This window comes from Osmerus eperlanus, chromosome 5 (genome assembly GCF_963692335.1).
Source record: "Osmerus eperlanus chromosome 5, fOsmEpe2.1, whole genome shotgun sequence".
NCBI lineage: Eukaryota > Metazoa > Chordata > Actinopteri > Osmeriformes > Osmeridae > Osmerus > Osmerus eperlanus.
In genome coordinates, this window is record NC_085022.1 from 15,908,847 (window position 1) to 15,936,404 (window position 27,558).

At 46.1% G+C, this 27,558-nt stretch overlaps 1 protein-coding gene across 2 annotated transcripts in view; it reads right to left on the reverse strand.

Moving 5' to 3' along the window:
• Positions 1-27,558, reverse strand: part of lrrc4ca (leucine rich repeat containing 4C, genome duplicate a) — a 47,898-nt gene that overhangs the window by 11,374 nt on the left and 8,966 nt on the right. For both annotated transcript variants that reach the window (XM_062461948.1, XM_062461947.1), the window contains exon 2: positions 1,374-1,446. The gene's annotated coding sequence lies outside the window, so the exon portion shown is untranslated. The remainder of the gene's footprint in view (positions 1-1,373; positions 1,447-27,558) is intronic.

Here is a 27,558-nt window from a genome sequence, read left to right on the forward strand (position 1 = left end):
TGTTCCTGCTGGTTTGCTTGGGTGCCAGTGCTGGTCTACTGCTGGGATAGCATTGATGTGCTCTGGAAGACTTCTATTCAAGAAACATTATAGTTTGTGTTTTTTTGCAGGTGGTGGAGAACTCCATGAATGTATCTAATAAGCTGTTATCAACACATACATGTAATTATATTGCTCATGTGTTTATTGAAAAAATATAGCTTTAGGTCTGGTCAAAATGGTAACCTTGTTTGATGAGTTAGGATTGATGCCTGGTGGTATGGACACACTAGATCACAAATCATCTTTGATTAAAATAATGTATCCTTGCTAATGCACTTCAATCTTACAACAGGGAAAAAATACCCCAAAAGGCAAACCTGAGATTAGAAGAGCATAAAAGTCTCAAAGGGGATGTGCATAAGTATATTTCTCCTGTTCAATAGTGTGAGTTTAATCATCATGCTGTTAAATTCAACAAAGCTTCAGAAAGGCTGAGATATCTTGGGATGGAGGACATTTGCCTTCCAATGTTGCCATCTGTTATTTATACAATCACTCCCTCTTGGGGTCTAGAGGAAAAGGCCACATATTGCGGGAGAAAAACAGATAAATCTACCCCACTGACTAATTATCTTTTTAATCAGGTGATTTGAGGTTTGGGTCCAGGAAATAATTATGTCGAAGTGAGTTTAGGACACGCTTATGATTCATCAGTCAAACACATAGCTGCCAACCTTAATAAAAGTGTAGCGATTAAGTCTGTCTTTCTGTCAAGTTATATCAATCAAACATGTTATTAGAACAAACTATAAAGGGGATAGCCAAATAGTCAGGGGGAAGTCAAAGGGAGTCAGGTGGCTGAGCGGTTAGAGAATCGGGCTAGTAATCAGAAGGTTGCTGGTTCGATTCCTGGCCGTGTCAAATGACGTTGTGTCCTTGGGCAAGGCACTTCACCCTACTTGCCTTGGGGAGAATGTCCCTGTACTTACTGTAAGTAACTTACTGTAACTTTTCAGGAACTAGAAATTAGCCTGCAATTATAACAGAGCTTCTTAATCAGAATACGGTATTTGTAATTGAAGGCAAATAACTTATTTTATATTTCATACCAAAGAAAATTCAAGGCACGCCCATCAGGATAATTTAACTGCAATTTGCTAGGACACATTTTTCTTGACTTTTTATCTGCATTAAGTTAACACCTACATACTGTGAGTTTGTTCCTATGCACATCCTCTTTTGTGTTAAGTTGGAAATTGCTATCCTCTCTAATGTCTAACGTCTACTGCTCTGGAGTCTCAACCATACCCCGGGCCAGCTCATTAGAGAGTGGAGGAGTCTGTGCGGAGCGAATGGATGATCTGGGTTCAGCCTTTAGACCGCACTCTCACCTGCCAGCTCATTCACAGTGCCTGTGCTTTCTGGCCATCTTCGTTTTTGCTCGCTGTAGGCTGCTGGCTCACCCTAAAAAGAAAATAGAACAAAAATGTTTAAGTATGAATACTTAAAATTAAAAAAGACAGTAGCGAATGGCCATGTTTACAATGACAAGCTGCTTGGATGGCACTGGTTTCGTAGGCTTGCTTGCTTGGCAAAGGCAGCTAGCGGAGGGCATTGGTATCGCGTCAAGGGTGCCAAGGTCTTTGTTGAAGCGAGGCGAGTGTAGTAGCGCCAAAGCAGGGGCTTAACAAATGGAAATGTTCTACAGGATAGGCATGGAAAAGCAGCGACTCCTATTAGCACACAACACTCCAGCTCTAAAGACGAGAGGACGCCACCGCAGATATAGAATCCCGCTTTTGCTGGTGAGAGAAGCTGATCTGCTTTTAGCCTGATAATGCATCGGCCCCCCCTTCCCCCACCACTCCCCCCCACCCAACTAAACAAACAACAACAACAACAACTTCTTACTCTGATATAATATATTGCCAATTATCTGTCTCAGGTCTCTCTGTCTCATTGTTTGTCCTCTGTCTGTTTGTCACGATGTACATCTATCAATATTCTCTGTCTGGCTCTCTCTTTCCTGCATCTTTGAAGAGCTTGTAGCTCCACCACATCACCACTTCACCATCACTCTTTGCAGATTTTCTTTTTTCCAGTCCCTGTGAGAAACCCTTATGTAACCTGGACAGTTGCAAACTGGGCCAAAATATATGCTTCACAATACACTCCAGAGACATGGGGACACTCACAAACACATTGCCACACAGGGTAACAGGGTAGTGAGGATCGACCCAGCTAAATAAATGATGCAGGGCTAAAACACACACACAGATACAGCTCTCCATCTATCCATCCATTAGCCCACCACCAAGAAAGTAAATAAAAAGGGAGTTTGATCCTCCAAAATAAAACAGCATCAGCTAGCCCGGTGTGAACATCTTTAGACAGAGGGGCATATGTAACACCAGGTAAAGGTTTTTAAATCTCTCTCTGTCTCTCTCTCTCTCTCTCTCTCTCTCTCTCTCTCTCTCTCTCTCTCTCTCTCTCTCTCTCTCTCTCTCTCTCTCCCTGTCTCTCTCTCTTTCTACCTGTCTGTAACCTTCTCTCTACATATCTATCCATCCCTCTCTCTTATTCGCGTTTCCTTTCTTTCTCAACCTTGAAGGGCCAGCTGAGTATTTAGGTCACATGATCGTGTTATTTTCTCAGAGCATCCGCTAGCTAAAGGCTGTGAGACCTTGTGTAAACACATCCTGAAGCAGCCACAGTGTGTGTGTGTGTGTTTAGTTGTTATGGGGCACTGCATAAAAAAACCTTTGTCCAGTCTGCTTCTGTTCTCTTTCTATTTCTCTCGTTGTAACGTGTGAGCAGAGTGTGACTAAGTATACATCCTGAGTGCTCACAAGTAGATGATGCTGATGATGGATACAGGCTTTGCCACTGTAATCATCATCATGGTCGTCATCATCAACAATCCTGCCGTAATCTATTTACCCCCCCCCCCCCCCCCACCCCCCTTCCCCCCCTTTAGCTTTGGCAAAACACGGCATCATCACATTTGCAAACTGCAGATCCGGAGTCGATGTCTCAGAACGGGGGAAAGATGTATGTTCCTTCTAATTAGGACATAAGGAAATACATATTCAAACATGAATACATCACAAAGAGAGGCCTGTTACTCTTTCCCAGATGCCTTATCAGTGAACCCTCCCAGTCATGACAGGGAGATGTGGTTTAACTGTCGGATATTCATAATGTACAAGACATCGAGTGAGCTATCTGGTAAGTACTCTGTCTGCGGACATGAGCGCAGACCAAGCTGTACATAATTTCATTATGACATTCAGAGACGACCGCATGCTCGTCTAAAAACTCCAGGGTCACATGATGTTAAAGGAAACAGGAAATGGATACGGCGTTCAGCGTATTTCACCATTGTTGCCTCTGTGCAACAACATCCTGAGGGATCTTGCAACAATAACTGACATCGATCGGGATTTGTGTTTGAACGACATGGCAGGGAATCCTTTGGACATCAACCAAGTGACCCGATTCACCCCTCTTCCTCCCAGATGTTTATCTCTCTAACGGAGAGAGAGAAGTAATTTCCAAGATGTGCTTATTTCATGTCAGGCAGGAGATCCTTGAATTAATTTAGCCCATTTTATTTTCAACATCAATTACAACCTAATAAAACCTATCCCAGCAGGCCTCCAGAGACTATAGCTCATTACACACTGCAGCAGGGAGGGAGGAAAACCGAGCTTCCTCTCAATCGTTTCTCCCCCCCCCCCCCCCCCCCCCTCTGAAGAAAAAGAGGGGGGAGAAAAATCTCCTGAACTCATGGACACAAGGTGCATCTCGTCCAACAAATCCGGATCCCGTCGACGCGCCCCGCCGGCCCCAGTCCCGCGCACCCCACCAGATCCCGTCTGACCTGCGGGTCACACCACACCGCCCCGTGGAAATGACCGGGAGCGCACGTCAGCGACAATCGATAGGCCGTCTGTTCAATTGACAACCGGGGCGGTGTGGGGGTGGGGGTTGGTGGTTGGGGGATGGCCGGGGGGGATGAAGACTGAATGTCAAGATGTGAGAGCCAAACTGAGCAGGATGACGACGCTGCTCATCCAAACCCCAGCAGATCCTTCTGGAACCCGTGCATTTAAACTAGGTTTGTGTCACACACTTTCATACAGGGCTTTCATGCAGGGCTGGATATAATCCTTTACTAATATGAAAAACTTAAATGATATCCAAGTATTACATTGTTCTTAATAATATCTAAAGGAGATGCTGAAGATTACAATGTGATAAAATAAATTATGGACTTTACTAAAGTAGGCATTAAGCCCAACATACAGTATCTGGAACAAAGAATACAATTTGGTAATTCTCTTAGTTACAGGATCTGCGACTTAATTAATATCAAAAGAAGCTAAATCTCTTCCATTAATATGATTTGTAATTAACACATTTTCAACCCTGTACATCATTTGTCTGTAGACAAAAGCTTGAGACCGCTAAAAGCTATCTTGAATGTGTGTGTGTTCATTTGTGCACTTCCGTGTGCCTATACAGTATGTCTGTGTGGATCCAGTATACTGTATGTGTTCTATTAGTACTGCCTTCAACCAGACCTCCACTGCAATACAGGAAAATACAACACCAATAAGTTCAGCATGGATAAGTTTAAAATCTTTACCATGGGCTTTTTTGCAGTCATGCTAAGAAACATTTCTACAGCAGTGAACCAGACACTTTCTTACATCACTCTTAAACCAAACAAATGAAAAGGCAGGAAGCCTGAACGGTAACAAAAAAAAAAGCACAATGCCATAGCACATTTATTGCAGCAAGATTTTTCACAGACCATGCGTCCTGTTGTCATTGGGAAACTTCTTTGTCACACTCTGAAAAGTAAAGCTCTCCTTATCTCCCCGCAAGAAACGAAAAAAAGAGATGATGTGGTATTCGTGTGTGATTAAGTGGCTGATTGAATTAGCATTTGGAGTCTTGAAAGAAGTGTGCAAGGAGGCAGGAGGGGAGGGGGAGACACAGAGGGAAGAGAAGAGAGGGTGAGGAAGGGGGAGGGGAGGGAGTGGCAGAGGGGAAAGTAGGGAGTGACACAGAGGGCAGAGGATGGAGAGGGGGGTGGAAGAGGAGGGAAGGCGAGGGAGGAGGAGAGTGATGCAGAGAGGAGGGATAGGTAGGGGGAGAGGGGAAGGGAGGGGTTGAGAATGATGCCTTGATGCCGATGTCTGGAAGCTTTTCCCTCAGAAGAGAACATTTCCTTTTCATGCTGTCTCGCGGTTAAAGTCAGGCCAGCCTGGTGTCTTTGATTAATTATTTTTGACAAGGAAATGTTCCTCCGATTCATCTGACTGTGAAATGGATTCATATCCATCCTTCTGTCCCAAGTTTTCACTAATACACACAGCAGCTGTCTATTCCTCACAGAGAGAAAGGTAATTGGTTTGGCCCCTTGAAAACGACATTCCAATAGCAGACATTGTGATGTATTTTTACAGAGTTGCTGGCATTAAAGATGAGAAAACCATGTGAAGACTCTTAAGCGGGATAGCGACATGGCAGATGAGAGCGCTAAGAGACAGTACCTTCAGAGGGATGAAAGGAAGACAATACCCAAACTCCAAAGTTGGAAATTAGGTAGTTTTTTTAAAACAGAGAGAACAGGAAGAACCTCTCTCTTGTCCCTAGAGAAGGACACATTGTGAATGTGGAATCACACTAGTGTGAAACTAAATCAACAGCTTTACAGAAATTGTGTTTGGACAATACCAGTGCTGTATGTGTGCTTGGGCAGATCCATCATTTCCAGACCAATCCACACCACTTGTATTTTGTATTTGATATGATTCCTCTTTCATATGTACTTGTGGAATAATTATAATGACTATTGTGGTGGGAAATTGATTATTGGGAAGGTGGCAACCAGAGAAGTGTACCTGGGGTCAGATTTTGGCGCCTAAGATGGCGGACTGAGGACTGCGCAGTTAGTATTCCACTCTGAACAGGATCAAACCAGAACAGGGAAAAGTCTGATGGGGAAATGGTTTGGCAATCTTAGGATGGGAAAAGAGTTTGTGTTTTGAATGGAGTGGGCTGTTATTGCACAACAATGGGTTGCTAGATGAATCAACAGGATGGTCCTGTCTGAGAAAGGAGGGGGGTCCAGATAGCTTACAACCGTGAACGATCAACAAGTAAGGACTTGAGAGCTAAAAGTAACTCCCAGGGTCAAAGTCATGTCTTAAAAGTGACCGGCAAGGCTCCCTAGAACAGTGAGGAGAAAGGGGGGCCAGGGTGAGTCAGCATGAGAGGATGGAGACTGAGATTTGAGATGAAATGAGGACATTGAGAGTGGGGGCTTTTGGGGTGAAGGAAGTTGATCAACACTTTAAGAGCCAGGGGATGCGCACACAGTTTTGGGGTGGATAGGAACGGGTTAAAGAACCTTCTAGAAGGTTGCGTCACTGTATCAGACAGTGGGGGATTGTGCCTCATATCTGTCTATATAATGATATGTCCAAGGAAATGTGAGTGCCTTTTGAACCTTCCGTGTATGCTGCATCTGCCTTGCTGAACAAACCACCAAGCCATCTTGACTTTTGAAAGATATTCTGTCTCAGACTCTATTTTTGATAATCCTTCTAGAAGACGTTTAGTTTCTTTGACACTATCCATCCGATAAAACAGCAGCAACAGTACAGCTGTAGTTGCCCGGTGACGTTTTATTGTATAATGTAGGCCTATATACTGTAGCTGGTGAACATGAAATCATTTGAAGGTAGAAAAAAAGGAAGACAAAGTGAAAGAAAAGTCAAAGGAAGTGTTGGCACTGGCAAAGAAAATGATGAAGAAAAACATACAAGAAAAGATAAGGTGAGTTGAATGGCAGATACTATATGAGACAGGAAAGAGTGGAGGGGAGGGGTGATGGAGAAAGCGAGTTGAGAGACTGAGAGAAGGCGATTACTAGAAAAGAGGAGAGAGGAGAGGAAGAAAAAGAGACGAAGAGACATAATATGGCAGATTGGGAAGAGAGGAGCTTGAGAATGGTAAACGGTGTTGTTTGAGGAAGGCTGCTGAGTAAGGAGTAGAATGATGGGCAAATGGTGGCTCGGTAATCATTTTCCACCGTGAGTCGCTGTGTGTATGTGTGAGTGTGTGTGATGTGTGTGGGTGTGTGTGCAGTGGTAGGAGGATAGTGGCTGTCGAACATATTTGGTCACGATGACTCAGTCATTAGCTCCACCATCGAGGAGCCATAGCTAATTACTAAATAATCGGCTGTAATGCCCCCTTCTTTTCACTTCAGAAGTTCTCCACCATGACATTCTTCTGGGAGGAACACTCCATGCTGACTTCCCTTTCAAAACAGACGTGTTCATACTTCAGTTTGTTTGCGTGATTTTTTTCACCTGTCTCTAAAGGTGTGTGTGTGTGCACTGCACATGTGTGCATCTGTGTGGATGCATGTGTTCCATATTTGACAACTCACAGTTTGATAATGTCTACAAGTATGAAGGCATGAAATGAGGAGGAGACGTAATACGATGAAGATAAAGAGAGGAGGAGGAGCAAACAAACAAACTCTATGACAACAAGGAGAGGGTGAGGACACCTATGGGGAAGATGAGGAGAGGGGGGGAGCAGGGCCGCAACGCAAGGCGGTCTCCCCGCCTCAGGGGAATCCCTGCAGGAAGCCTGGAACGCCTTCTGAGGTGGATTTGTACTATCAGCAACTAAGCAGAGTGCTCATTACAGGTGCTGAGGAGAGGAAGTCAACAGCCATGTAGTTCAGAAAGAAAACGCTGACAGGCTAGGTGAGGACGCTGGGTTATAAACCATGTGCTGGCCAGATTAGAGATGTGCTTCATACCACGAGAGCTCTGAGTCAGTTAACTCATGTGAGGCAGATAACACACGTGCAGTAACAGGCTGCTCAAATGCTACAGTGACTGATGCGGTGACAGCACCACTAAGTATGTGTGTGTGTGTGTGGTGTCTCTGTGTGTGTGTGTGCGTGTATGTGTGGTGTCTCTGTGTATGTGCCTGTGTGTGTTGTGTCTGCGTGTGTATGTATGTGTTTGTATGTATGTGTGTAAAGCACTCGGGATGACAGATATAACTCTGCACACTTTTGTAATGTGTGTGTCTGTACTTTCCTTGCGTGGGGGGAAGAAATGTGAGGAAAACAAAGGTGTTGTCATGTGAACCATCGCATCGCAAAGCAGAGGTTGATGCGATTAGGATGCTGGCAATAATGTGGATGACGTCAAATGATCACACAGTGGCATATTCGGCAACAAGAAGCAGAGGTAGAATCATTAGTCTCTGTGCTTCAACAATAGCAAACAGAGAACGCACAAAATGAAAGCAATAGCAATAGAGAGATTGTGAGTGGGAGAGATGTGCAGAGAGAGGGAGAGAGAGAGCGAGCGAAAGAGATCGACAGATTGAGAAAGAGAGACCGAGAGCGAGAGAGAAGAGGGGAGAGAGAGTTCGAACGAGACAGACCGAGAGAGAGAGAGAGAGAGAGACGCAAGAGACATATTTGATTTGCCTCTCCTCCGCTCATCTCTCGCATGAGAGCCCAGGGAGCAGAGGCAGCCGATGACGAGGTGTACACGCCGCGCACCGCCGGCCATGCGTCTCTGTCTCGCCCAGACCATCAGCCTTCCGGTGCTTTCCGGAACAATCTCTCGCCAGTCTTGCCTGTAGCCTCGGTGCCAGCACCAGCTGCCAGGGCCTCTCATCCTTGCCCGTAGAGGGAGCGGGAGGGGGGTTGTAGAAGAGACTAGAGAGGGCACTACAATCAGATAGCAGGCCTGCCATGTCTTGGCCCCTATCACATCCTGTAAGCACACACACGGGCAGGCGGAGCTGGGTAATTGGATGCTGAATAGCCGAGGTGTGGCGAGGGATGCGGGTGTGTGCTACGGTCAGAAGCGTGTGGGCTGACCATGGAAGGAAATGGCGGGAGCAGGGGGAGAGATGGTGCAAGAGGAGGAGGATAGGAACAATGGCTGGAAGGGACCAAATCTAATTGAACGATTGAAAAACAATTCCGAGCTTTGGAGGACGTGATTGGGTGTGTTACAGCTCATGTGCCGAGGTGAGGACGTGGAACACGGAATATGCTTTTGCACATGAAGAATGAAACCTGAGGAATGAAACCTGTTACTCTGTCAGACTGGCAGAAGGAACATGACGCCATGTGTGTATATGTAGGATGATTTCAGGGAGCTGCGAAACGGACACCTCTGATTGGATCAGAGACGACAAAACGGATCCTATAGCATTACTGACTCCTTACTCACACTCAGTGTGTGTGTTCGATGCAACGGAGAGTGAGGAAGCGCTCTCATGCAAGAAAAAGATGGAGAGAGAGAAAGAGAGATAGATAGGGGGAAAGATTGAAACAGAGAAAGAGAGTGCCTTGTGGACTTGTGAGGTAAAATTAGATTTGCACTGGTCTGCTTGGCGTCAGTTTGTCAAGGCTTGTAATAAATCTGGCATGTGACATCCTTGCGGCACTCATACCATGAGATATTCTTGACATGTGTGAAAAGTGTTTTGAGTGTGTGTACGCGGGATTATCTATCTGCTCCCATGCATAAGTAAACATAGAAGAGTGCATGTCAATGACATGTTAAAAGAAAGAGGAGACAGTATGAGACCGAGAGATGGAAAGATAGAATGATCTCTCTCCCTCTTTCTCCCTCTCTCCCTCCCGCTCCCTCTCTCCTTCTCTCCTTTCTCTCCCTGTGAAGAAGGAACCCCTCTAAAGAGGTTATTTCTTTTTCGATCCAGAGATGGAAACTGAAGAGCAGCACAGAGAGGCCCCAGCGGAATGACTCCCTGGAGATGTGTTCTCCTGGGACCCCCCTGTCTCTCTCACTCCATCTGTCTTCCTCTCTCTCTCTCTCTTCCCTCTCTCCCCCCCCCCCCTTCACTTTCCATCTTCCACTTTCGGGATCTCTCCACCCATGAGCTGCCAGAGTCTCTCTCTCAGAGGAGAAGGCGGCTTCTCGTCCCCCCACGGCTCCTCTGCCCCTGTCGTGTCGCCGTTCCGACTCGGCCCTCCCTTTATCCCAGACCGATGGGGGTTGCTGTGCTATGCTTTGTTCAGCCGTGTCTTTTTACGTGCTGTGCAGGGCTTTTACTGTGTTATCGGCCCCCAGTACTGCGCTATGATGTTGCGCGGTGCTGTGCTGTACTGTGTTCTGCTGTGCTGTGCAGAACTTTGCTCCAGGCTCCTCTCACTACTGCCAGCCTCTAAGTGGGAATCCCATCTTTTCATCCAGGCCCTCCTCATTACAGTCACTCCCATCATCCTCCAAAGTCATTAAAACACCCGGCTCTCTCGCCCTCTCTCTCTCCTCCTGGTTTATCCTTTCATCATTTCCGTCCTGGTGCTGGACCGGCCCTTGATGAGGCCTATTCGGCTGACATCTTTACTCCGCAAGGGCCGGTGTGAGTTATTGGGAGGAAGAGGAAGTAGGCTGCCTAAGCAGGGTAAAGCTGTCTCTACCTGGCCTGCATGGGCCTGTTGGTGTCGTCCTGGGGCCCCTCAGATACCTTGTCGTCCTGCTCCCAACTTTTCTTAATGAGCAAAGGTGTCAGAATGCGCCCTTACACACTGCTCATTGGGGAGGCTCCCCACCACAGGAAATAAATGATAATTATATATAGACGCTAAAAATAAGCCTGGTTTGAGAAGGTGCTGAAGTGCTACGCAGTCTACCCGTTGGAAAATTCCCCTCCGCCTTCCCAGCCTTCCCACGTCATGCTTCCTCCGCCTCCCAGAGACCTCCTCCCCATCCCCCAGCCGCCCACCGTCCTCCCTCCCTCTCCCCTGCCTCTCTCTCCCCTCCCCAAACCTCCCCTAAGCTCCCTCCTCCTCCCCAAGCCTATGCCGCCACCCCCCCTCCCCTCCTGTCAACCCTTACCCTCACCCAGCCTCTCTCCATTTCCACCCATCCTCGTCCCCTTTGTCCCTCCAGCCACGTTCCTCCTCACCATCATCCCTGTCCCTCCTCAGGCCTCCCCCGACCCCTCCCTTCACCTCCGCCCAGTCTCCCGTCCTGCGGTAATCTAGGGAAGGATCTAGGTCCCCAACATGTCGGTGGAGGTTTCGAAGAGACGCATAATTAAGGTGACATCGTCACTACGGTAAAGTGCTCCCAGGAAGAGAAGCGTCTCCCGGTAAAGTCTCACCTGACAAGCGTGTTTTGCCTCAGGAGCTTCCTGCCTGTGCTGCTGTGCTGAATGTGTGTGTGTGTGTGTTTTTGTTCAAGACAACGGAGGGAATCGCTGCGCACTCTGTAGCCTATTCAGCAGAGCGTGGGATTGCTGTGTCAACACGGGGAGTGTGTGAGACAGAGAAAGAAAAGTGCATGTGCATGTGAGAGAGTGAGAAAGAGAGAGTGAGTGCTTGAGTGAGGAGGGGAAAGAAAGACAGAGGGAAAGAGAAAGGGAAGAAAAGAGACTAACCTGCTGTGAGAGCGGTGCAGGGTTTGTAAAGACACTCTTCATTATTCCTCAAATAGAAACAAACCCAGCCTCAGCTAATCTCTCTCACAACAGCACCCAGGAAATGGGCTCTGCTTTCACTGCCTCTCAGACCCGCAGGCTAACAATGGACGGATATCAAATGTACCCACCCCCCAACTAAACCCATCACACACACACACACACACACAACAACAGCAGCATCAACATACATACATGGGGACAAAATACCTCTGTTCAGTCTCCACCAGCATCATGATCTACCAGCCCAACCACAGCTCTCCTCCTCCTCCCTCTACCCCCCCCCCCCTCAAGTTAGTGTGGAGGGAGCAGGAATGCTGAGGATGCACACTCAGGAGGAACCAGCATCAATTAGAGTTTAAAGTGCACTCTATTTTAGTCCCCTTTCCTTGCCAAATTAAATTACACAATAAATAAATAAATAAAAAACCTGGAATGGAAAAGAGATGAAGTCAAATTTGAAGAGAACCTCTCACTATGGGTCACTGCCTCCTGTGACCCTGTTCATCATGTTTGGTGTTTGTGTGTGTTTGTGTGTGTGTGTGTGTATGTGTGTGTGTGTGCATGTGTGAGAGAGAGCTTGTGGGGGTGCCATTATGTCATGGTATGTTGTGTATGTTAGAGAACGTTGTACATTTGTAAACCTGCGAGCATACTTTTCTTGTATAAATACACGCACACACATCCACACACCCACGCACACATATAGTGACACATCAAACACACGAAGGTCTGCAACAAGGAAAATACTCCAGCTATTGACAGTGATTAAGATTGCATGTTTAATCTCTTGGTTGGCATGTGCATTCATTAAAGAAGATCAAACCACTTTGATAATTCAGCTGGAAACACTGTGGACCCCAGGAAGAGTAGCTGGTGTCTTTGGCATCAGCTAATGGTGATCCAAATCAAATCAAATCAAATCAAAAACACTAGAGACAGAGTAGGAAACAAATTAGACAAGATAGCCTCAGAGAGAGAGAATGGGTTTCCTCCCTACAAGGATGGGATGGATTGGGATGTATGTGTGTGTGTGTGTGTGTGTGTGTGTGTGTGTGTGTGTGTGTGTGTGTGTGTGTGTGTGTGTGTGTATGTGTGTGTGTGTGTGGGGGGGGGGGGGGTGTGGGGGGGTGTGCGTGTGTGTGAGGGACACTGTAAAGCAAAAGTCATTGGCTGTCTGTGGTTATTGATTATGTGGATCTGTGCAAGACTAATCTGTCACGTCAGGGCCAGAGGTGTCAAAGCGTCAGTTAGTTCACAGGTAGTGGTCACTAACAGGTGACATAACCAGGCCTTCATGCCAGCTTAACAGCAATCCAATAGACACATAAGCAGGAAGGACCGCTGTCAGAAATACACTGATGCAAACATATACAGACGTTCTTCTGCACATTTACCTTATGCACCTTACACACACACACATGCACAAATATATGGGGTGCGTAACTCCTCATTGTCCTGATATTGAATGACTTCCAAGCAGTCTACGCTCCCTAGTTCTCTTAGTGTTCAGGTAGGAACTGTTACACTATTAGACGAAATAATGCAACAGGATTATGCATCATCGACGTTGGAACTTTCTAGTTTACATAACCGGGATTCAATAAAAGAACGAACACACTAGCTCTCTCTCCCTGCGGTCTCTCCCGCTTCTGCTCGGGAAATCAAGAACATAATAAACCGGTTTGTGAAAGAAAGCGAGAGAATGAGAAAGAAGTCATATGAAATGAGCTGAAAACACTCGTTCCCTCACCGCATGGCTTCCATTCACCGTGAAGTGGTGACAAGCGTCTTGGCCCCTGCATATTATTTTCCTGGATACTGTGAACATCTCAAAGGTTTGAAGCTCGTGTGTTTAATTTGGCATCAGACGCATCCATCGAATGGAACAGAGCACACAGATTTGTTTTATGTTTGCGTGTTCCTGTTTGCGTGTGTCAAACAGGAACACGTATTCGGTGTAAGATGATCTTCTGCACAGCTTCCCTGTAACATGAGTGCAAGGGTCCGTTGCCCAGATACACACACAGAGACGTACTGTATACTGTACACATACACAAAGACACACAGAGACACACACACAGACACACAACCACACACACAGGCAAAAAAAAACACACACAGACTCAGATGCAGACAGACACAAACCCACGCGCAGATTTTGAAAAGAAAAAGACATGCATATAGTATTGTCACCGCCAGAGCCAGATGAACAGGAAGACCGAGGATTCCCCAGAGAAGCCAGCCTGCTATCAGAGATCTAGTGTTCCTGAGACGAGACAGTCCCAGCACATGCACACCACACCTACACCCAAGAAGGAGGGTCGAGGCGATGGGGGTGGGTAGATGGGGAGGAAGGGGTAATTCCAGTTGCCAAGCCGCAAGGCATGTTGGGGTTCAATGTGGCAATGGCTTTTTGTCAGCAGAAAGAATATGTAATTTTTTCACTAAATGCATTGAAATTATGATTTAATTGATAAAGGATTGAAATTACACTGATTATCAAACTTAATTTATATTTTGGTGGACGTATGACTGAAGCTCACTAAAATGAACTCAAGCTTGACTGTGTGAAGATGCTCTGTGGTGGGATTTCAGGTTCAGCTGGGGATCCACAGAGAGAGAGAGAGAGAGAGAGAGAGAGCGAGAGAGAGAGAGAGAGAGAGAGAGAGAGAGAGAGAGAGAGAGAGAGAGAGAGAGAGAGAAAATCCTCATGTTTGTGTGTGTGTGAGAGAGACAGAGACAAGAGTCATCGTGTCTGGGTGTGTGTGTGAGAGCGATAGGGAGAAGGGTGGCCTCTAGCTCTGTGTTTGCAGTCGGATCACATACAGCGTGATACCACATTCATTAACAGAGTCACCATGCAGACTCATTCAAAGAGTGAAAAGGCCAGGCTATTATTGGTAGTTACGGACCTCATGTCATGTGAACACATGAGAACACCCCAGTACAGAAGTACAGAACACAATGTTCCCACTGTAGGAAGTCTAAAATGCCTAATGATGGTAGAGAATGAGAAAAAGAAACGTATATCATATTTGATGGTGGGTGTTTGTAGATGTGTAGATCGCTGTGTGTGTGTGTGAGTGTACTGAAGGTGTGTATATATTCATCTTTCCTCTGGGATATTCTTTCGAGGTACTTAAGGCTCATTTCTACTACAGACTTGAAGCTATGGCGCTACTGGCATTCACACACAGATACAGCCAGCCATCACTGTTAGACATGGACTGTATCACATATGCTAAAAGGAAGTGCTGCTGTGAGGGGAAAGGAAGGCATCGTTAAACATTTCACCAACTCACTCAAAACAGGAAAAAAGAAAGGGTTGAGGAGGCCTCGTAGTTGTGTGAAGAGGGGTGGTCGTCCTGCGTGAAAAAGTGAGACTGACTGAACTTTATATTGTAAATTACGGCAACTTATATTTTGTTTTATTGTAGATTTTATTTGATTCTAATTCCACTTAGTACTGCTAGTTTATGTACCCTTAGTATAGATAGTCCACATATTTAAATTTTAGGTCCCTATATGTTTATTGTATGCACCTTCCTGCCAAAGCAAATTCCTTGTCTGTGCAAACTTTCATGGCGAATAAATCCCATTCTGATTCTGATTCTGAATACAGCTGTGTGTCGTTCTTTTACTTTCACATTCCTTAGCTGGTGTCCTCTAGGAATGATTTGCCCAGAAGAACTTAAAAATAGACTGAAAGAGAGCGAGAGTCAGGGAGAGAGAGCGAGAGAGAGAGCGAGATGGAAAGGGGGCAGAGGTTTTCTTTTGCTCCACAGAGACTACTTACCTCACTACGTCAAACCGCGCACGCCGACATTTAGCAATCTCTCTGCTAATTAATCATGCGCTCTAATCAGTCAGAGCTGCCGAATCTGTGTGTGGGTGTTTGTGTGTGTGAGAGTGAGAGGTGGAGAGCGGGAGACAGAGAGCGAGAGTGTGTGCACTATACTGTGTGTGTGGGTGTATGTTTCGGGGGGCATGCACAGCGGGGTCATAGCTTATTCACTAGTACAGTTAGCATCTGGCACAGCTTGAAACTACGACAGGAAAGCCTGTCATGTGGAGGGGAAGTGATGTGAATTTAGTTCATTCCTCTAAATCATCTAACATTCCGCCTGGTGCCTTGAACTGATTTTTGGAAGACTTGTTCTATAAAGTCAAGGATACGTAATGGCATGCCTCACCACCGGGTCTCCATCCCTCAAAAGACCTCTTGACTATTTATCCAGCACAATTCTGTCCACTGTGATCTTGTTAACCTCGGAAATCAGAGCATGCCTCTTACATATTTCTTGATTCAGAGCCAGGTGTACATTTCACTGGGTGAACAGCCCCTATTTGAAGGATTCGGCATTCACCACTTTGATCAAGATCTCCTCCGCGTTGATATTAGCGTGACAGGAGGATGGATTGCCTGCACAGCTACCAGAGCGAGCAATCATGTCTGCAGCCATCTGGCCTAATTGTGACACGGGGGCCGGGGCGGCAGGGGTTGGGTGGGTGAGCGTCCCACATGGAACCCCAGCCAAGCTCCTCTAGCACACACACGCCGCAGCCTATGCTAATCTCCCGCTACGTGCTAACAATAGCACTGATGCGCTCGATTTCCCGAGGAGCTTTTTTTTTCTTTCCCCATGCTTGTTTGGGAGTGTGGGGGGTAGAAAGAGAGTGTGTGTGTGTGTGTGTGAGAGAGAGAGAGAGAGAGAGAGAGAGAGAGAGAGAGAGAGAGAGAGAGAGAGAGAGAGAGAGAGAGAGAGAGAGAGAGAGAGAACAACAACGAGAGAGGAGAGAGAGACAGTGGGCGGTTGACTTCTTTAGTTCTTCGGTTACCTGTTGGGACGGCGGCGGGGAAATCAGCCTTGGCATTGTAGCTCCCTGGAATGGCTGTCTGATTGAAGGCTCACGGGGGAGTAGATTCAGCATCGCATGAGTGAGGAAGTGTGGGGGCCAAGGATAAACAGTTCTCTAAACCAATTACTGAGCATAGAGCACAGCACATAGAGATTAGTCAGACAGAAGAACGGGGGGGGGTAAATAAAGATGGGAGAGGAAGTCTCAGTAAGTGTCGTTGTGTGCAGACGGGAAGGGATGTATATTGTAAGAAGGAGAGAGAGAGAGAGAGAGAGAGAGAGAGAGAGAGAGAGAGAGAGAGAGAGGAGGGAGGGAGAGAAAAGGAGAGAGAGAAAAGGAGATAGAGAAAAGGAGAGAGAGATTGTGTTCACTTGTGCATGTGCATGAATGCGTTCTGTACGTGTGTGTGCGCGCGCGCGCAAGGAGGATGTGCGAATGTAAAAGACACCAAAATACACTTTCGACTGACAGAAAAAAATGAAAACCAAAACGCAACGCCACATTGGACCCAAAAGCACAGCTCTGGCCGTTTGAGGAGAACCGAGGTCTGATCTCCTGTGTCCCCGTGTGCCCCTGTAGCACGCAATGAGAGGCTGGCAGCAAGTCGACGGTGGCTGCCTGACCCTGGAACACCCCTGACACCCAGACCTGGAGGTTTCCTTCAAAAGGAGGTGTGTGATAGAGGAGCCTGACTACCACACTGAAGACGGGCTTTTGATTCAGCTGCTATGAAAGCTTGCCAGGACCCTGGGGTAGCACACGTCAAAACATGGCAAATGACACTAGTCCTCAGCTGCACTTAAAAAGAAGGCTGTGGAAAAAGCCGTTACATGCTCACATTCCGTAACACACCCAAACACACACACACATCATATGCAGGTGTGCAAAAGTACCTTCCAGAAACTTACACATACAGTACAGTGCACACATACACCTGTTCCAAGAGTTACCTAAACAAGTATGCCTCATTTGCTCAAATCTACTACTTAACAAATGAATTTCTCAGTTAACTCATTAGTAAATAAGGCTTGCCTAATTATAATTAAGGTTAAGTGATTCACTAGTATCATTGGGATTAGTTGTATACATTGTACTGTACCAAAAGCCCTGGCAAGGCATCTGATTAAACTCTGGTTAAAGACACAGGTTAATGATTACATTTCATCCTGGTCTAACCTGAATCCCTGTTATTCTACACATACTGCATAATCAAAATGCTTACCAAAGCGATATACTACACAACACCCACAAAGCAATTCATTCCCTTAACACTTCAACTGAAGCGTGTTCTACTGCTTAAAAAGGCAGACTAAGCTACCCTGAAACCTGCCGTCGGAGCTCTACAACTGAAAAGCTGTTCCAACCTTACCTACACTGTAAACCCAATAAATAAATAAAAACTCACTCATAACATTTGTGGTAATGGATTACATCAATTTTGTTAAGTAATCTAATCTTGCTAGTTAATATTGATTTACACAATCTATTCAATTAATAGATTTGTATAATTATTGACTTGAAAGATTAGATTACTTAAGAAGAAATTGCTTAAAATACTTCTGTACACAGTAAATAACGTAATCCTTTTCCTCAAAGGTTATGAGTATTCAGAATGTGTCTGGTTTACAGTGCAATGTACTCCAGTAGTAAAATAAACAGAGTAGAGACAGATTATCATCTAATGAAGTTGAATGGCGGCCAATAAAGCCAGCATGGGTCTACAGTGGGCAGGTTTAGAAGAGTCCTGCCACAGCCTTGACAAGTCAGCATCGGTTAGCGGGCAGCAAGGCTAATAGACTCTGGCTTGGCGTCTGATTCAACCAGACAATCTCACAAGAGAAGCACAGGCCGAGAGGTAATCCTGTAAAAGCCCCTGACTAGAACGAAGAAAACAAGAGTAAACGGCAGTTTTGTTAAAAGAGTTCAAAGAAAATTGTGGATTTTCAAACCCCTGTTGTTTGGGTTGTTCAGTACACGATACAGGGAGCATTACAGGCATGTTAAGAATATAAGCATAAAGCATCTAGTTCTATGGAAAACCATCAGCTCACAAAACCCCACAACGTTAGTTAGAACCATCATCCACCGCTGCCCCACAGCACACATCCAAACTCACCAAAGAATGTATTTGCTTCCGTAGTGATGAATATCCACATTGTCAGATCAACTGGATGAGGAAAACCCAGCTTTTTCAAATGGAGAGGGAGGGGGAGGGGGGGGTTGGGTATCGCTACCCTAAGCTATCGCCATCCGCCCAGCCATCCATTAAGGTCCATTTGCATTTTTGACACTTATGGCTGAGCTTTCCAAGCTTTCGGCATAATTCCCATAACTTATACGGCTCATTGGTGGATTGATAGCTGCCACTGCTAAATGGGTATAATAAATGCCTCATCAACGCACAGAACTCACGATGAATCAGAAGACATGCCTCAGACTCCACACAGACACTCTCATTCTTCATTAAACGCTCATTTGTCTCTGTGAGGCTGGAGCCTCTGCACTTCTTTCCTGCTCCGAAAAATATATATTGAAATTAAATGCTATTTTGCACTCCACAAGGAAATATGATTTACTATTAAGGTTTATCTCTTGAATATGAGAAGAGAAATCAAACAGACGAGTAGCCAAATAAACGAGAAGTAGAGCTGAGGCGAAGGGTGACCTATTCTGTGCCGATGTTACACAACAACCAAAATCAAAGTGGTTAAAGGGGTATTATTATGGATTACAGTACTTCAACCAAATCAGAGAAAAAGAAAATAGAGAGGCACGGAGCATTCGGTGCATGGAGGTGAAACCTAAGTCCTGGCTTTGTCCGTGATACGTAAGTGCAGCGATGAGATGTGTGAGATGTGACTGCTCTGTCCTTGTAGAGATCCTCCGGGCCACAGTTCAACCAATCCCTGCACTCGGTGATCCTGCCTCAAAAGGCTGCAGCTCTTGAGAAAGCTATTGGTCCAACCGAACGCTCCACTCGTATAGGCATTCTCCCCCAGAGGGACACCTCACATTCACATGACCCCTTTTAACTACTACAATCCCCATTCGATTCAAGAACATGAGACGGAAAAAGAAAGGAAGAAAATAGGACAGCAGATTTCTGCCCTGGACAGTGGGGGAAAGGGACATGATGGTCGGGATGTGATAGGGCTTCCACACAAGAAAGGAACGCCAAGTGATGAAGCTCATTTACATTACATTTACATTTAGTAATTTACCAGACGCTCTTATCCAGAGCGACTTACAGTAAGTACAGGGACATTCCCCCCGAGGCAAGTAGGGTGAAGTGCCTTGCCCAAGGACACAACGTCATTTGGCACGGCCGGGAATCGAACTGGAAACCTTCTGATTACTAGCCCGCTTCCCTAACCGCTCAGCCACCTGACTCCCTGAGCTCCTGAAGCCCTGAAGCTCCTGAAGCCACCTGAGCTCATGAATGCAGAAGGGATCCCCGTTCCCTTTCATGCACCGATCCGTGTTATGCTAATGCCGAACAAACCGGTGGGGTAAGGGGGGGCTGGGGATGGAGGAGGAGAGAGGGAAAGAGAGCACGCCAATAGCTGCAGGGGTCCCACCTGTTTTATCCAACACAGAGAAAACCTTTTAACCTGGCCACAGACCCCCTGAACACACACTCCTCCCCAAGGCCCGAGTCTCTCTGTCTGATCCTGCCTTAAAAAAGCAGCTCACTTTGGCTTTTCATTCAGGCTGACTTAACACATGCACCACCTGGTCTCAAGTATTTTTTATTTATTTTTATTGCGCTTTTGGTCTCTCTTTTGCATCCCTTTCTTCAAACACAGTGAGACAAAGGGGTGCTTTTTTTTTTCTTGCAAAACGTGCCTGTGGGGATTCAAACCGACACACACGTTCTCATTTCAGATGATAAAACCCATAATTCAAACACTACAAGCTTTGTAACTGCTTTTCAGGGAGACTGAAAACATAAATCAATTCAGTGAGTAGTACACCACCAACCCCACCCCCCCACACACCCCAACCCATACACACTCCACCTCACCCACACAAACAAACACTCCACACTGCACCCCTCACTTGACACACATACACGCACACACACACACACACACACACACAAGTAGCACACCACTCTGCACAGTGCTAGCAGTTCCAGGAAGCACAGGCAATCCTCTCCCCTCATGAATATGACAAAGAGCTACATCTGGGTCATTAATATGGCAGGGGCGCGACACTGGAGCTCAATTAGCAGTCAGTGTAGATTCCGCCTGTGTCCCCTGATTCCGTACATGATCACTGCATTAGAGCATCCTGCTCCAGATCAGGGCTGGATCACACCACACAGACGTGCTCCAGCACCGACCTGACTGGAATGTCAAACACTTGCTACACCACACTGTCCAATCAATGGTCAAGAACCTTGTGAAGAACGATGACAGTAAATGGAAGAGAATTTGACGCCATGGGAACACAGTTCGATGGATGATATCAGGTGATCCTCACAGGGAAGTCTGTGATCTTTGACCCATCTCTAAATACACTGAGTTGGGTAAACGGAGTGATCGGAGGCATACTGCAATATCTCACAAAAGGGCAGGGGTAACCGGGCCTCTTGCTTTCTTCGTCTATCTCCTGTCCCTGCTGTCTGAGACGGAACTGGCAAACTTTGTCACTGGGCCTTGACCTGACTAGCAGAGCACAGGAGATTTTTCAAAGACACATAGGATTAAATCATGTGCATGTCTATTCTTGTCAGATCAAAATGTGGCCTGCCAGGGCCAACGCTGGCTACATGCAGGTGGCAGAATGACTGACACAACAAGGTCAGACATCCAAAGCCAAAGTGAGGAACAGGCTGGATACACTATGGCTTCCAGTATGATACACACATGCATGGCCACACACGCTCACACACACGCATGCTCGACCCCCACAAGCACCGGCTATTATAAGAGTGAGCTGTAGAGAGGTGGGTCAAGATGAAAGAGAATGTAAACATGAGGGTAGTAAATATAGAGAGGGTATTTTGAGGTTGGATAGGAGATGGTGAAACTGGGGACAAACAAGGAGTTCAGAAGCTCAAATCGAAGTGTCTTTCTATTAAATCCTGCATTTGCACGTGATTTGGTTGCATTGGTTGTGTTCCTACAGGCATTAGGTTTTTTCCCGTCTCTGTCGGTGTGTGACTTTTTCTCTGTGTTATCTCTTCGTCTCTCATTTTGTCGACTGCCGAAGATGGGGGAGCCTCGTGTCGGTGATGGGCTTCCTAGAGCAAAGTGTTCTGTGTTTTCCTGCGTGCTGCTGTTGACTGCGGGCCAGGCCCCTCCTGTGAAGCTGAGCTGTGCTAGCATCTGATTGCCAGTCTGATTGGGTCGCAGAGCTAAAGAGTAGATCTGGGAGACAGACGGCACAGCCTGACCCAGCTGTCCCGATCGCGGGCACTCATTCCACACCCCTGGGTGTTCAGACAACCCAGGTGGAGACCAACAGGATGGAGGGAGGGGAAGGGAGGGAGGTGGGAGGCTGGGGGGGAGGAGGAAGCGGGAGGAGGAGTAACGAGTGAGCAAGGGGGACAAGGGGCCGGGGAGGAGGAACGGGTGGATGCAGGAGTTAGGAGGGGGAGGAGAAGGAGCTGAGAGATAAGGGGAAGAAATGGTGGGGCGAGGGGATGCATAGGGTTTGTTTGGAAGTCATTACAGGATTTTCCTTCCAAGGATCGTCCCACGACTCTCCCTCGGATGAAACAGATCAGGAAAAGGAGCAGTGAGCATACTGGCAGGGGGATGACATTGAAATTGAGCAGTGAATGCAGAGCCTAAACAGTGGCTACACGGTTTATACAGGACCAGCAGAGACGAATAGAGGCCACGTCACCGAGCAAATACAACAGCTTAGGATGCTAATTAAGGCATGGCTATGAATAGCCCGTCTTTCGTTAGTCGGGAATGCAGGGTGATTCTTTAATGATGCCCAGCGATAATGCCAGTGCATTTTCAGCCATCCCTGCTGTGTTGTGTAATGTAGGAGTTTGACTCATCGGTGAAGCACGCTGCTCTTCAACCCACACAAACTCGCAAACACATCCACTATCTGACACTGTCTCTCTCTCTCTCTCTCTCTCTCTCTCTCTCTGACACACACTCGCCAATAAACTCTGCATATCAATTTCACCCTTTCATCTGCAAGATGTGAAAAGCCACAGCGATTGCCCTTGATTATGCTGCGTGCGGATTCAATCGACGAGGCAGAGCTGCTGACAGATCTAGGAGATGCATTCTTCATGCAAGCACCTTTGATGTTTGGATCCATAAGAGGGATCATTTTGATTTAACCATTCAACCCAAAAGTAATTAGACAGAAATCGGTTGAAACTGTTTGGACACTTTGATAGTACTGTACAATAGGAACTGGGCTAGATCCGGTACATAACCAACTGTACACCGGACAAATGAGGACCATGTTTATTATAGTCTACAGCAGCATGTGATATTATCTTACATTGGAGTATGCCATAAGAGAGGAACATGATGTACTTGGATCAAGTCAAATTAAATCAAGTTGATCGCTTTCAAATTCGATCAACTTTAGCTTTGTGGTGATGTTGTCGTCTCAACCTTGAAACAGTCTATTCAACCAAGGTTCTGTATTCTAACGTCATATTCCAAAGGTGATATGTGTTTAACTGTTCCGAGTCAATTCAACATGACAGGTGGCATCATAACTGTGAATTTATAACACGACCGTGATGAGATGTTTGGTCTTTGGCTTCCACGATGATTTGATCTGAAATCACTCGAGCGCACCGGGCCTTCCAGAGATGCACACGCCTGGCACAGTATCCCTGCAGTAACAGGTCATGCAACTGTGCCACCAGCACAAAGGCAGACAGAATCCTTCCATCTCAATTTGGAAATAATCAGTCAAAAGGCCACTCTTTCCAGAAATGGGTGATTGTGTGTTGTGCTGTTTGCGCGCGTGTGAGTGCATGTGAGCGTACGCGTGTGTGTAAGTGTGTGTGTGTTGGAGAGAGAGAGAGAGAGAGAGAGAGAGAGAGAGAGAGAGAGAGAGAGAGAGAGAGAGAGAGAGAGAGAGAGAGAGAGAGAGAGAGAGAGAGAGAGAGAGAGAGAATGTAAGCAACAAAACCGCATTACGAGAGCACTATGAACCTATTCTCCCTGAGTGATTTAGTCATTATTTTAGCCTGAAAGCCTCAGCACAGGCTCATTGTACGAGGAAATTGCATTAATGAACTCAGATAAGAACAATCACCTATTGCAGCCTCCCTGTTTTTGCATTTTCCAAAAACCTATTAAATGCAGACTCTTTCTGACCTCGTCATTAACAGTTCCCCCCCTCCGTTTTTCTGTTCCTTTCTGTCTTTCTTTTTGTCCCTTTTGAAGGGAGGAACTATAAAGTGTCACCTTCATTAGATGCAGTTTTGAGAGTGGGAGGGAAGAGGTGAACGACAGCGTGTCAACCTCTCCCAGCCCGTTTAACCTTTTAATTTAGCAGCGGGAATTAATGTGGCGACCCGGGCCAGTATCACTTAAAACAGACGCTGCCTGGGTGCCCTGAGGGCACGAGGAAAGGCTTCTCTGCAGTGCACCTAGGCTGCTGCCGTATATGTCTAGCTTGTGTGTGTGTGTGTGTGTGCGCGCGTGTGTGTGCGCAACCCCTCACCCTAGCTGTCACGTCAGCAGAACAGCACCTCAGGACCGCCACTCTCGCTTTAGCACCATGTCACATTCGAACGTGGTTCGAGAGAGAGAGAGAGAGAGAGAGAGAGGGGGCCAGTTGGAGATTATTACGTTGAAAGGAACCCCCTCACCCCAGCACCCCCTTTCTTCTCGTCAAGACTGGCAAGGTGGGTGACGTAGGGGCAGTGGTGACTAATGTTGCAGTCAGAATCCAGGTCACTGCTTTTAAGCTGAAATATGGTGAGTGAACATGGCGGGGAAAGAAGGGATTCGAGGTTAGGGGGAGGAAGCAGAATGAAGGGGAAGTCCACCCTTGTTTCTTAGAGTCTGAGGAGAACAAAAAGACCAGGCAGGACCTTATTGTTTAACTATCAAACCATTTAAGCACCATTATGCTCCACAGTAAGCCGGCAGCAAACACTTCTCCATACCTCATGTAAGACACCCACTTCCTTTCCTTGTGTTCTCATAGTAATGTTGGCAGTGAAGGGGGGAGAGGGGTGGGCGCAGGAAGAACACGCACTGGCCTCCGGTGCGACGGGAATGGCGCTTTTATGATGTCCCTCCGATTCTTCTCTGAGATTGATGGGGTGAGCTGCAGTGGCGATTGATTAATCCATCCACTGGAGGAATGTGCTCCTACCGTACCCAAGAACGGCGGTCTCTCTCTCTCTCTCTCTCTCTCTCTCTCTCTCTCTCTCTCTCTCTCTCTCTCTCTCTCTCTCTCTCTCTCTCTCTCTCTCTGGGTGCCACATTTAGACAGACACGTTGGAGTGGATGAAGAATGATTGAGGCCACTGCAGACGCTGTGCTTGTGTGTGTGTGTGTGTGCGTATGTCATTGTGTTTGTGTGCTGATAGTGTATGTCTTCCTGCCAGATCCTGGAATGTTACTGTCATCTTAGTCTAGATTACTGTACAATCCAGAACACCATGTCAGCGCTAGTTTTTTAAGGAGGCTGACTTCCCTGGTCGCTACATGATTCAGATAATCACACTGATCCTTACGAGGAATCTATATCAATGTCAGCTCTGCTCTGGTACATCCAAACACGAGTGTAAAAAACATGTAACTACTGTGGTCATATCGTCAAAGCCAATTATCTTAGACTCACTTTATTTGTTGTCGTTTTTTACTCATTGGATTTTAACATGCATATAAGATATTGTAAAAGAGTTTCTGTTCCAAGATTGGCTGTGCCTCACAGCACGTGGGTCTTATGAAATACTAATTTGCCCAAAAACACACGTAAAATTAGCTGCTTCACTTTTTCTTTCATAAAGTCTTGCAATTGATATGTGATCTGAAGCATGATTCAAATTTTCACCAACCGGTAAACTAATGGGGGGGGGGGGGGGGGGGGGGGTTGAGGGTTCAAGAGGCTTGGCTGCACTCATTACTGTTGTGTTCTAATGTCACGCTCCACCTGGTTGAATTCTGACTATGAGTTTCCTTCAGGGCAAAAACAAAGAGCATCAGTCAAATGTCAATTGTTGAGCAGTGACTCAAAGTAAGATGATGCATCATGCTAGAGCTTCGACACAGAACACTGCCGGATGAGCATCAACCTGAACCTATCCTACATGTTGACGCTGATAAGGTACAGCTGAGATATAAAACGTAATGTATGCTCTTTTCTGCAACTTGTTGTAGGTCAATTTATCAGGAAACGAGACTAAGTGAAATCTCTGGAAACCTCATAGACGCAAAAAATAAAACACACAAAAACACACACAAAAAAACAATAGAAAATAAGATCCAAATATTCACATACAGTAAATGTGTTCAGCACATCTTTGTTTGAAGTCTATCCCTGAAGAAAACTAAGTCCCAGGACATGGTTTTCTTACTGTATATGGGTTACAGCAATCATGGTGAAATACAACAAGGCTTAAGTTGAGACATCAAAGCAGAGACAAACATTTTTTGTAATTATTTCCAATAGGATTTCAGCCTCTAGGCCCATACCCCCCAAAAACAACATCCAGGATGAGTCCCTGTCTTGTGGTCCATTAGTTTAGGACCCCCTGCCTAGCTTTGAGTAGGCCCATTGCCTGAACAAAATTACAGACTGTACAGATTTTAGATAACACTAGATGCTTTGGTTCCCCTTTCACTCTGAATCAAATCCCCAGAAAAGAGAAGTACCTACCACCTTCAAGAAGACGAGAGACGGAAGTGTGTTTCCATTATTGATACAAGTCACCAGTGGTTAATGGAATGAATGGTAATGGTGTCCTAAGCCTGGCTTTAAGACGATTAATCTGATTTAGGAAAAAGAAAATGTATTATAGGACACAAAGTGTTGGCCCCGGTGTGAACTGAGTCATGATCTGAGGAGAGCTAAGCAGGGTGTGGATACGGGATACAGGCATATGCTGTGATGCTTTCCACAGGCCGACACACCACAGCTACGGTACGCCATTTCTGTCCGACAACTACATTAATTCGCTGATACAGCGAATTGGCATGACTCTCAAACAATAACTCGGACCAAGAACGTGGAAGAAATTGGATGCAAAGCAGATGTCTGCGTGATTTCAAAATGATCCAATGAAGTATGTATTTGTGCTAGCAGCAAGCTGCGGCAGGAAGGAAACACCCGTCCCTTAGCTGCACCTGCTCTGAGGCAGGCTCACTCTGTTGAGGAGGCTGGAAACACACTGGGGACCCCTCTGTTGTCACGCCACCATAATGGAATAAACAAGCAAACAGGTGAAGGTGCAGACGTCCTGAGGATATCCACCACCTGGAGGATGTGGTGTCTTTTTTCCCCCTCTCTGTCTAACATGGTCTGCATTGATTGATATAGTGTATGTTCAACCCAGACCACCCAGCACTGTGCAAGTGCCTTGAAGGGCCTACATATCCAACATGGTGGAGTTATCTGAGGGACCGGGGGGCAAGTTTGAGAAGTGCTAAGCACAGAGAAAGGATAGGCTCTTTGTTGGCATGAATCATTCTGCATCATTTGCCAACAAACAAATGTCATCTTTTGGAAGCGTAGGCCAGATTTATCATGCTAAACTCCTTGACAGGGGAAGAACATAAAATGAGCAGTCTAATTTGTCTCCCCAAGGCAATGTCACTCCATCATTTGGATGTGCTGTCTCACACTGGGTGACAAATGTTCCCTCCGTTCCTCACCTGAAGGACCAGGGCATTCAATATTTCAGGTGATGGAGAGATACGATTAACACTGCGTCTGAGGAATGACACCCATTGCCATCTGCCAGACCTGCTAGCAACATTATTATTGTTTTTATTACTTTTATAATAGTAAATGCATTACTGTTCAAGATGAATTAGTTTGACATTGTGATCATATGAAATACATCTACACAGAGAGTCACACACAGTGTCACTGCCGATATTGGAACCCTCTCTGATGTATTTAAGCCCAGTTGGTACATTTTGAGTGTTCCAGAGAGAGATGGCTGATTTACATAATAGTACAGCTATGATAAATCAAAAAGTAGTCTGTCTCTACATCAAAGCAATCAGATGCTAACTTATTTTTTTAATG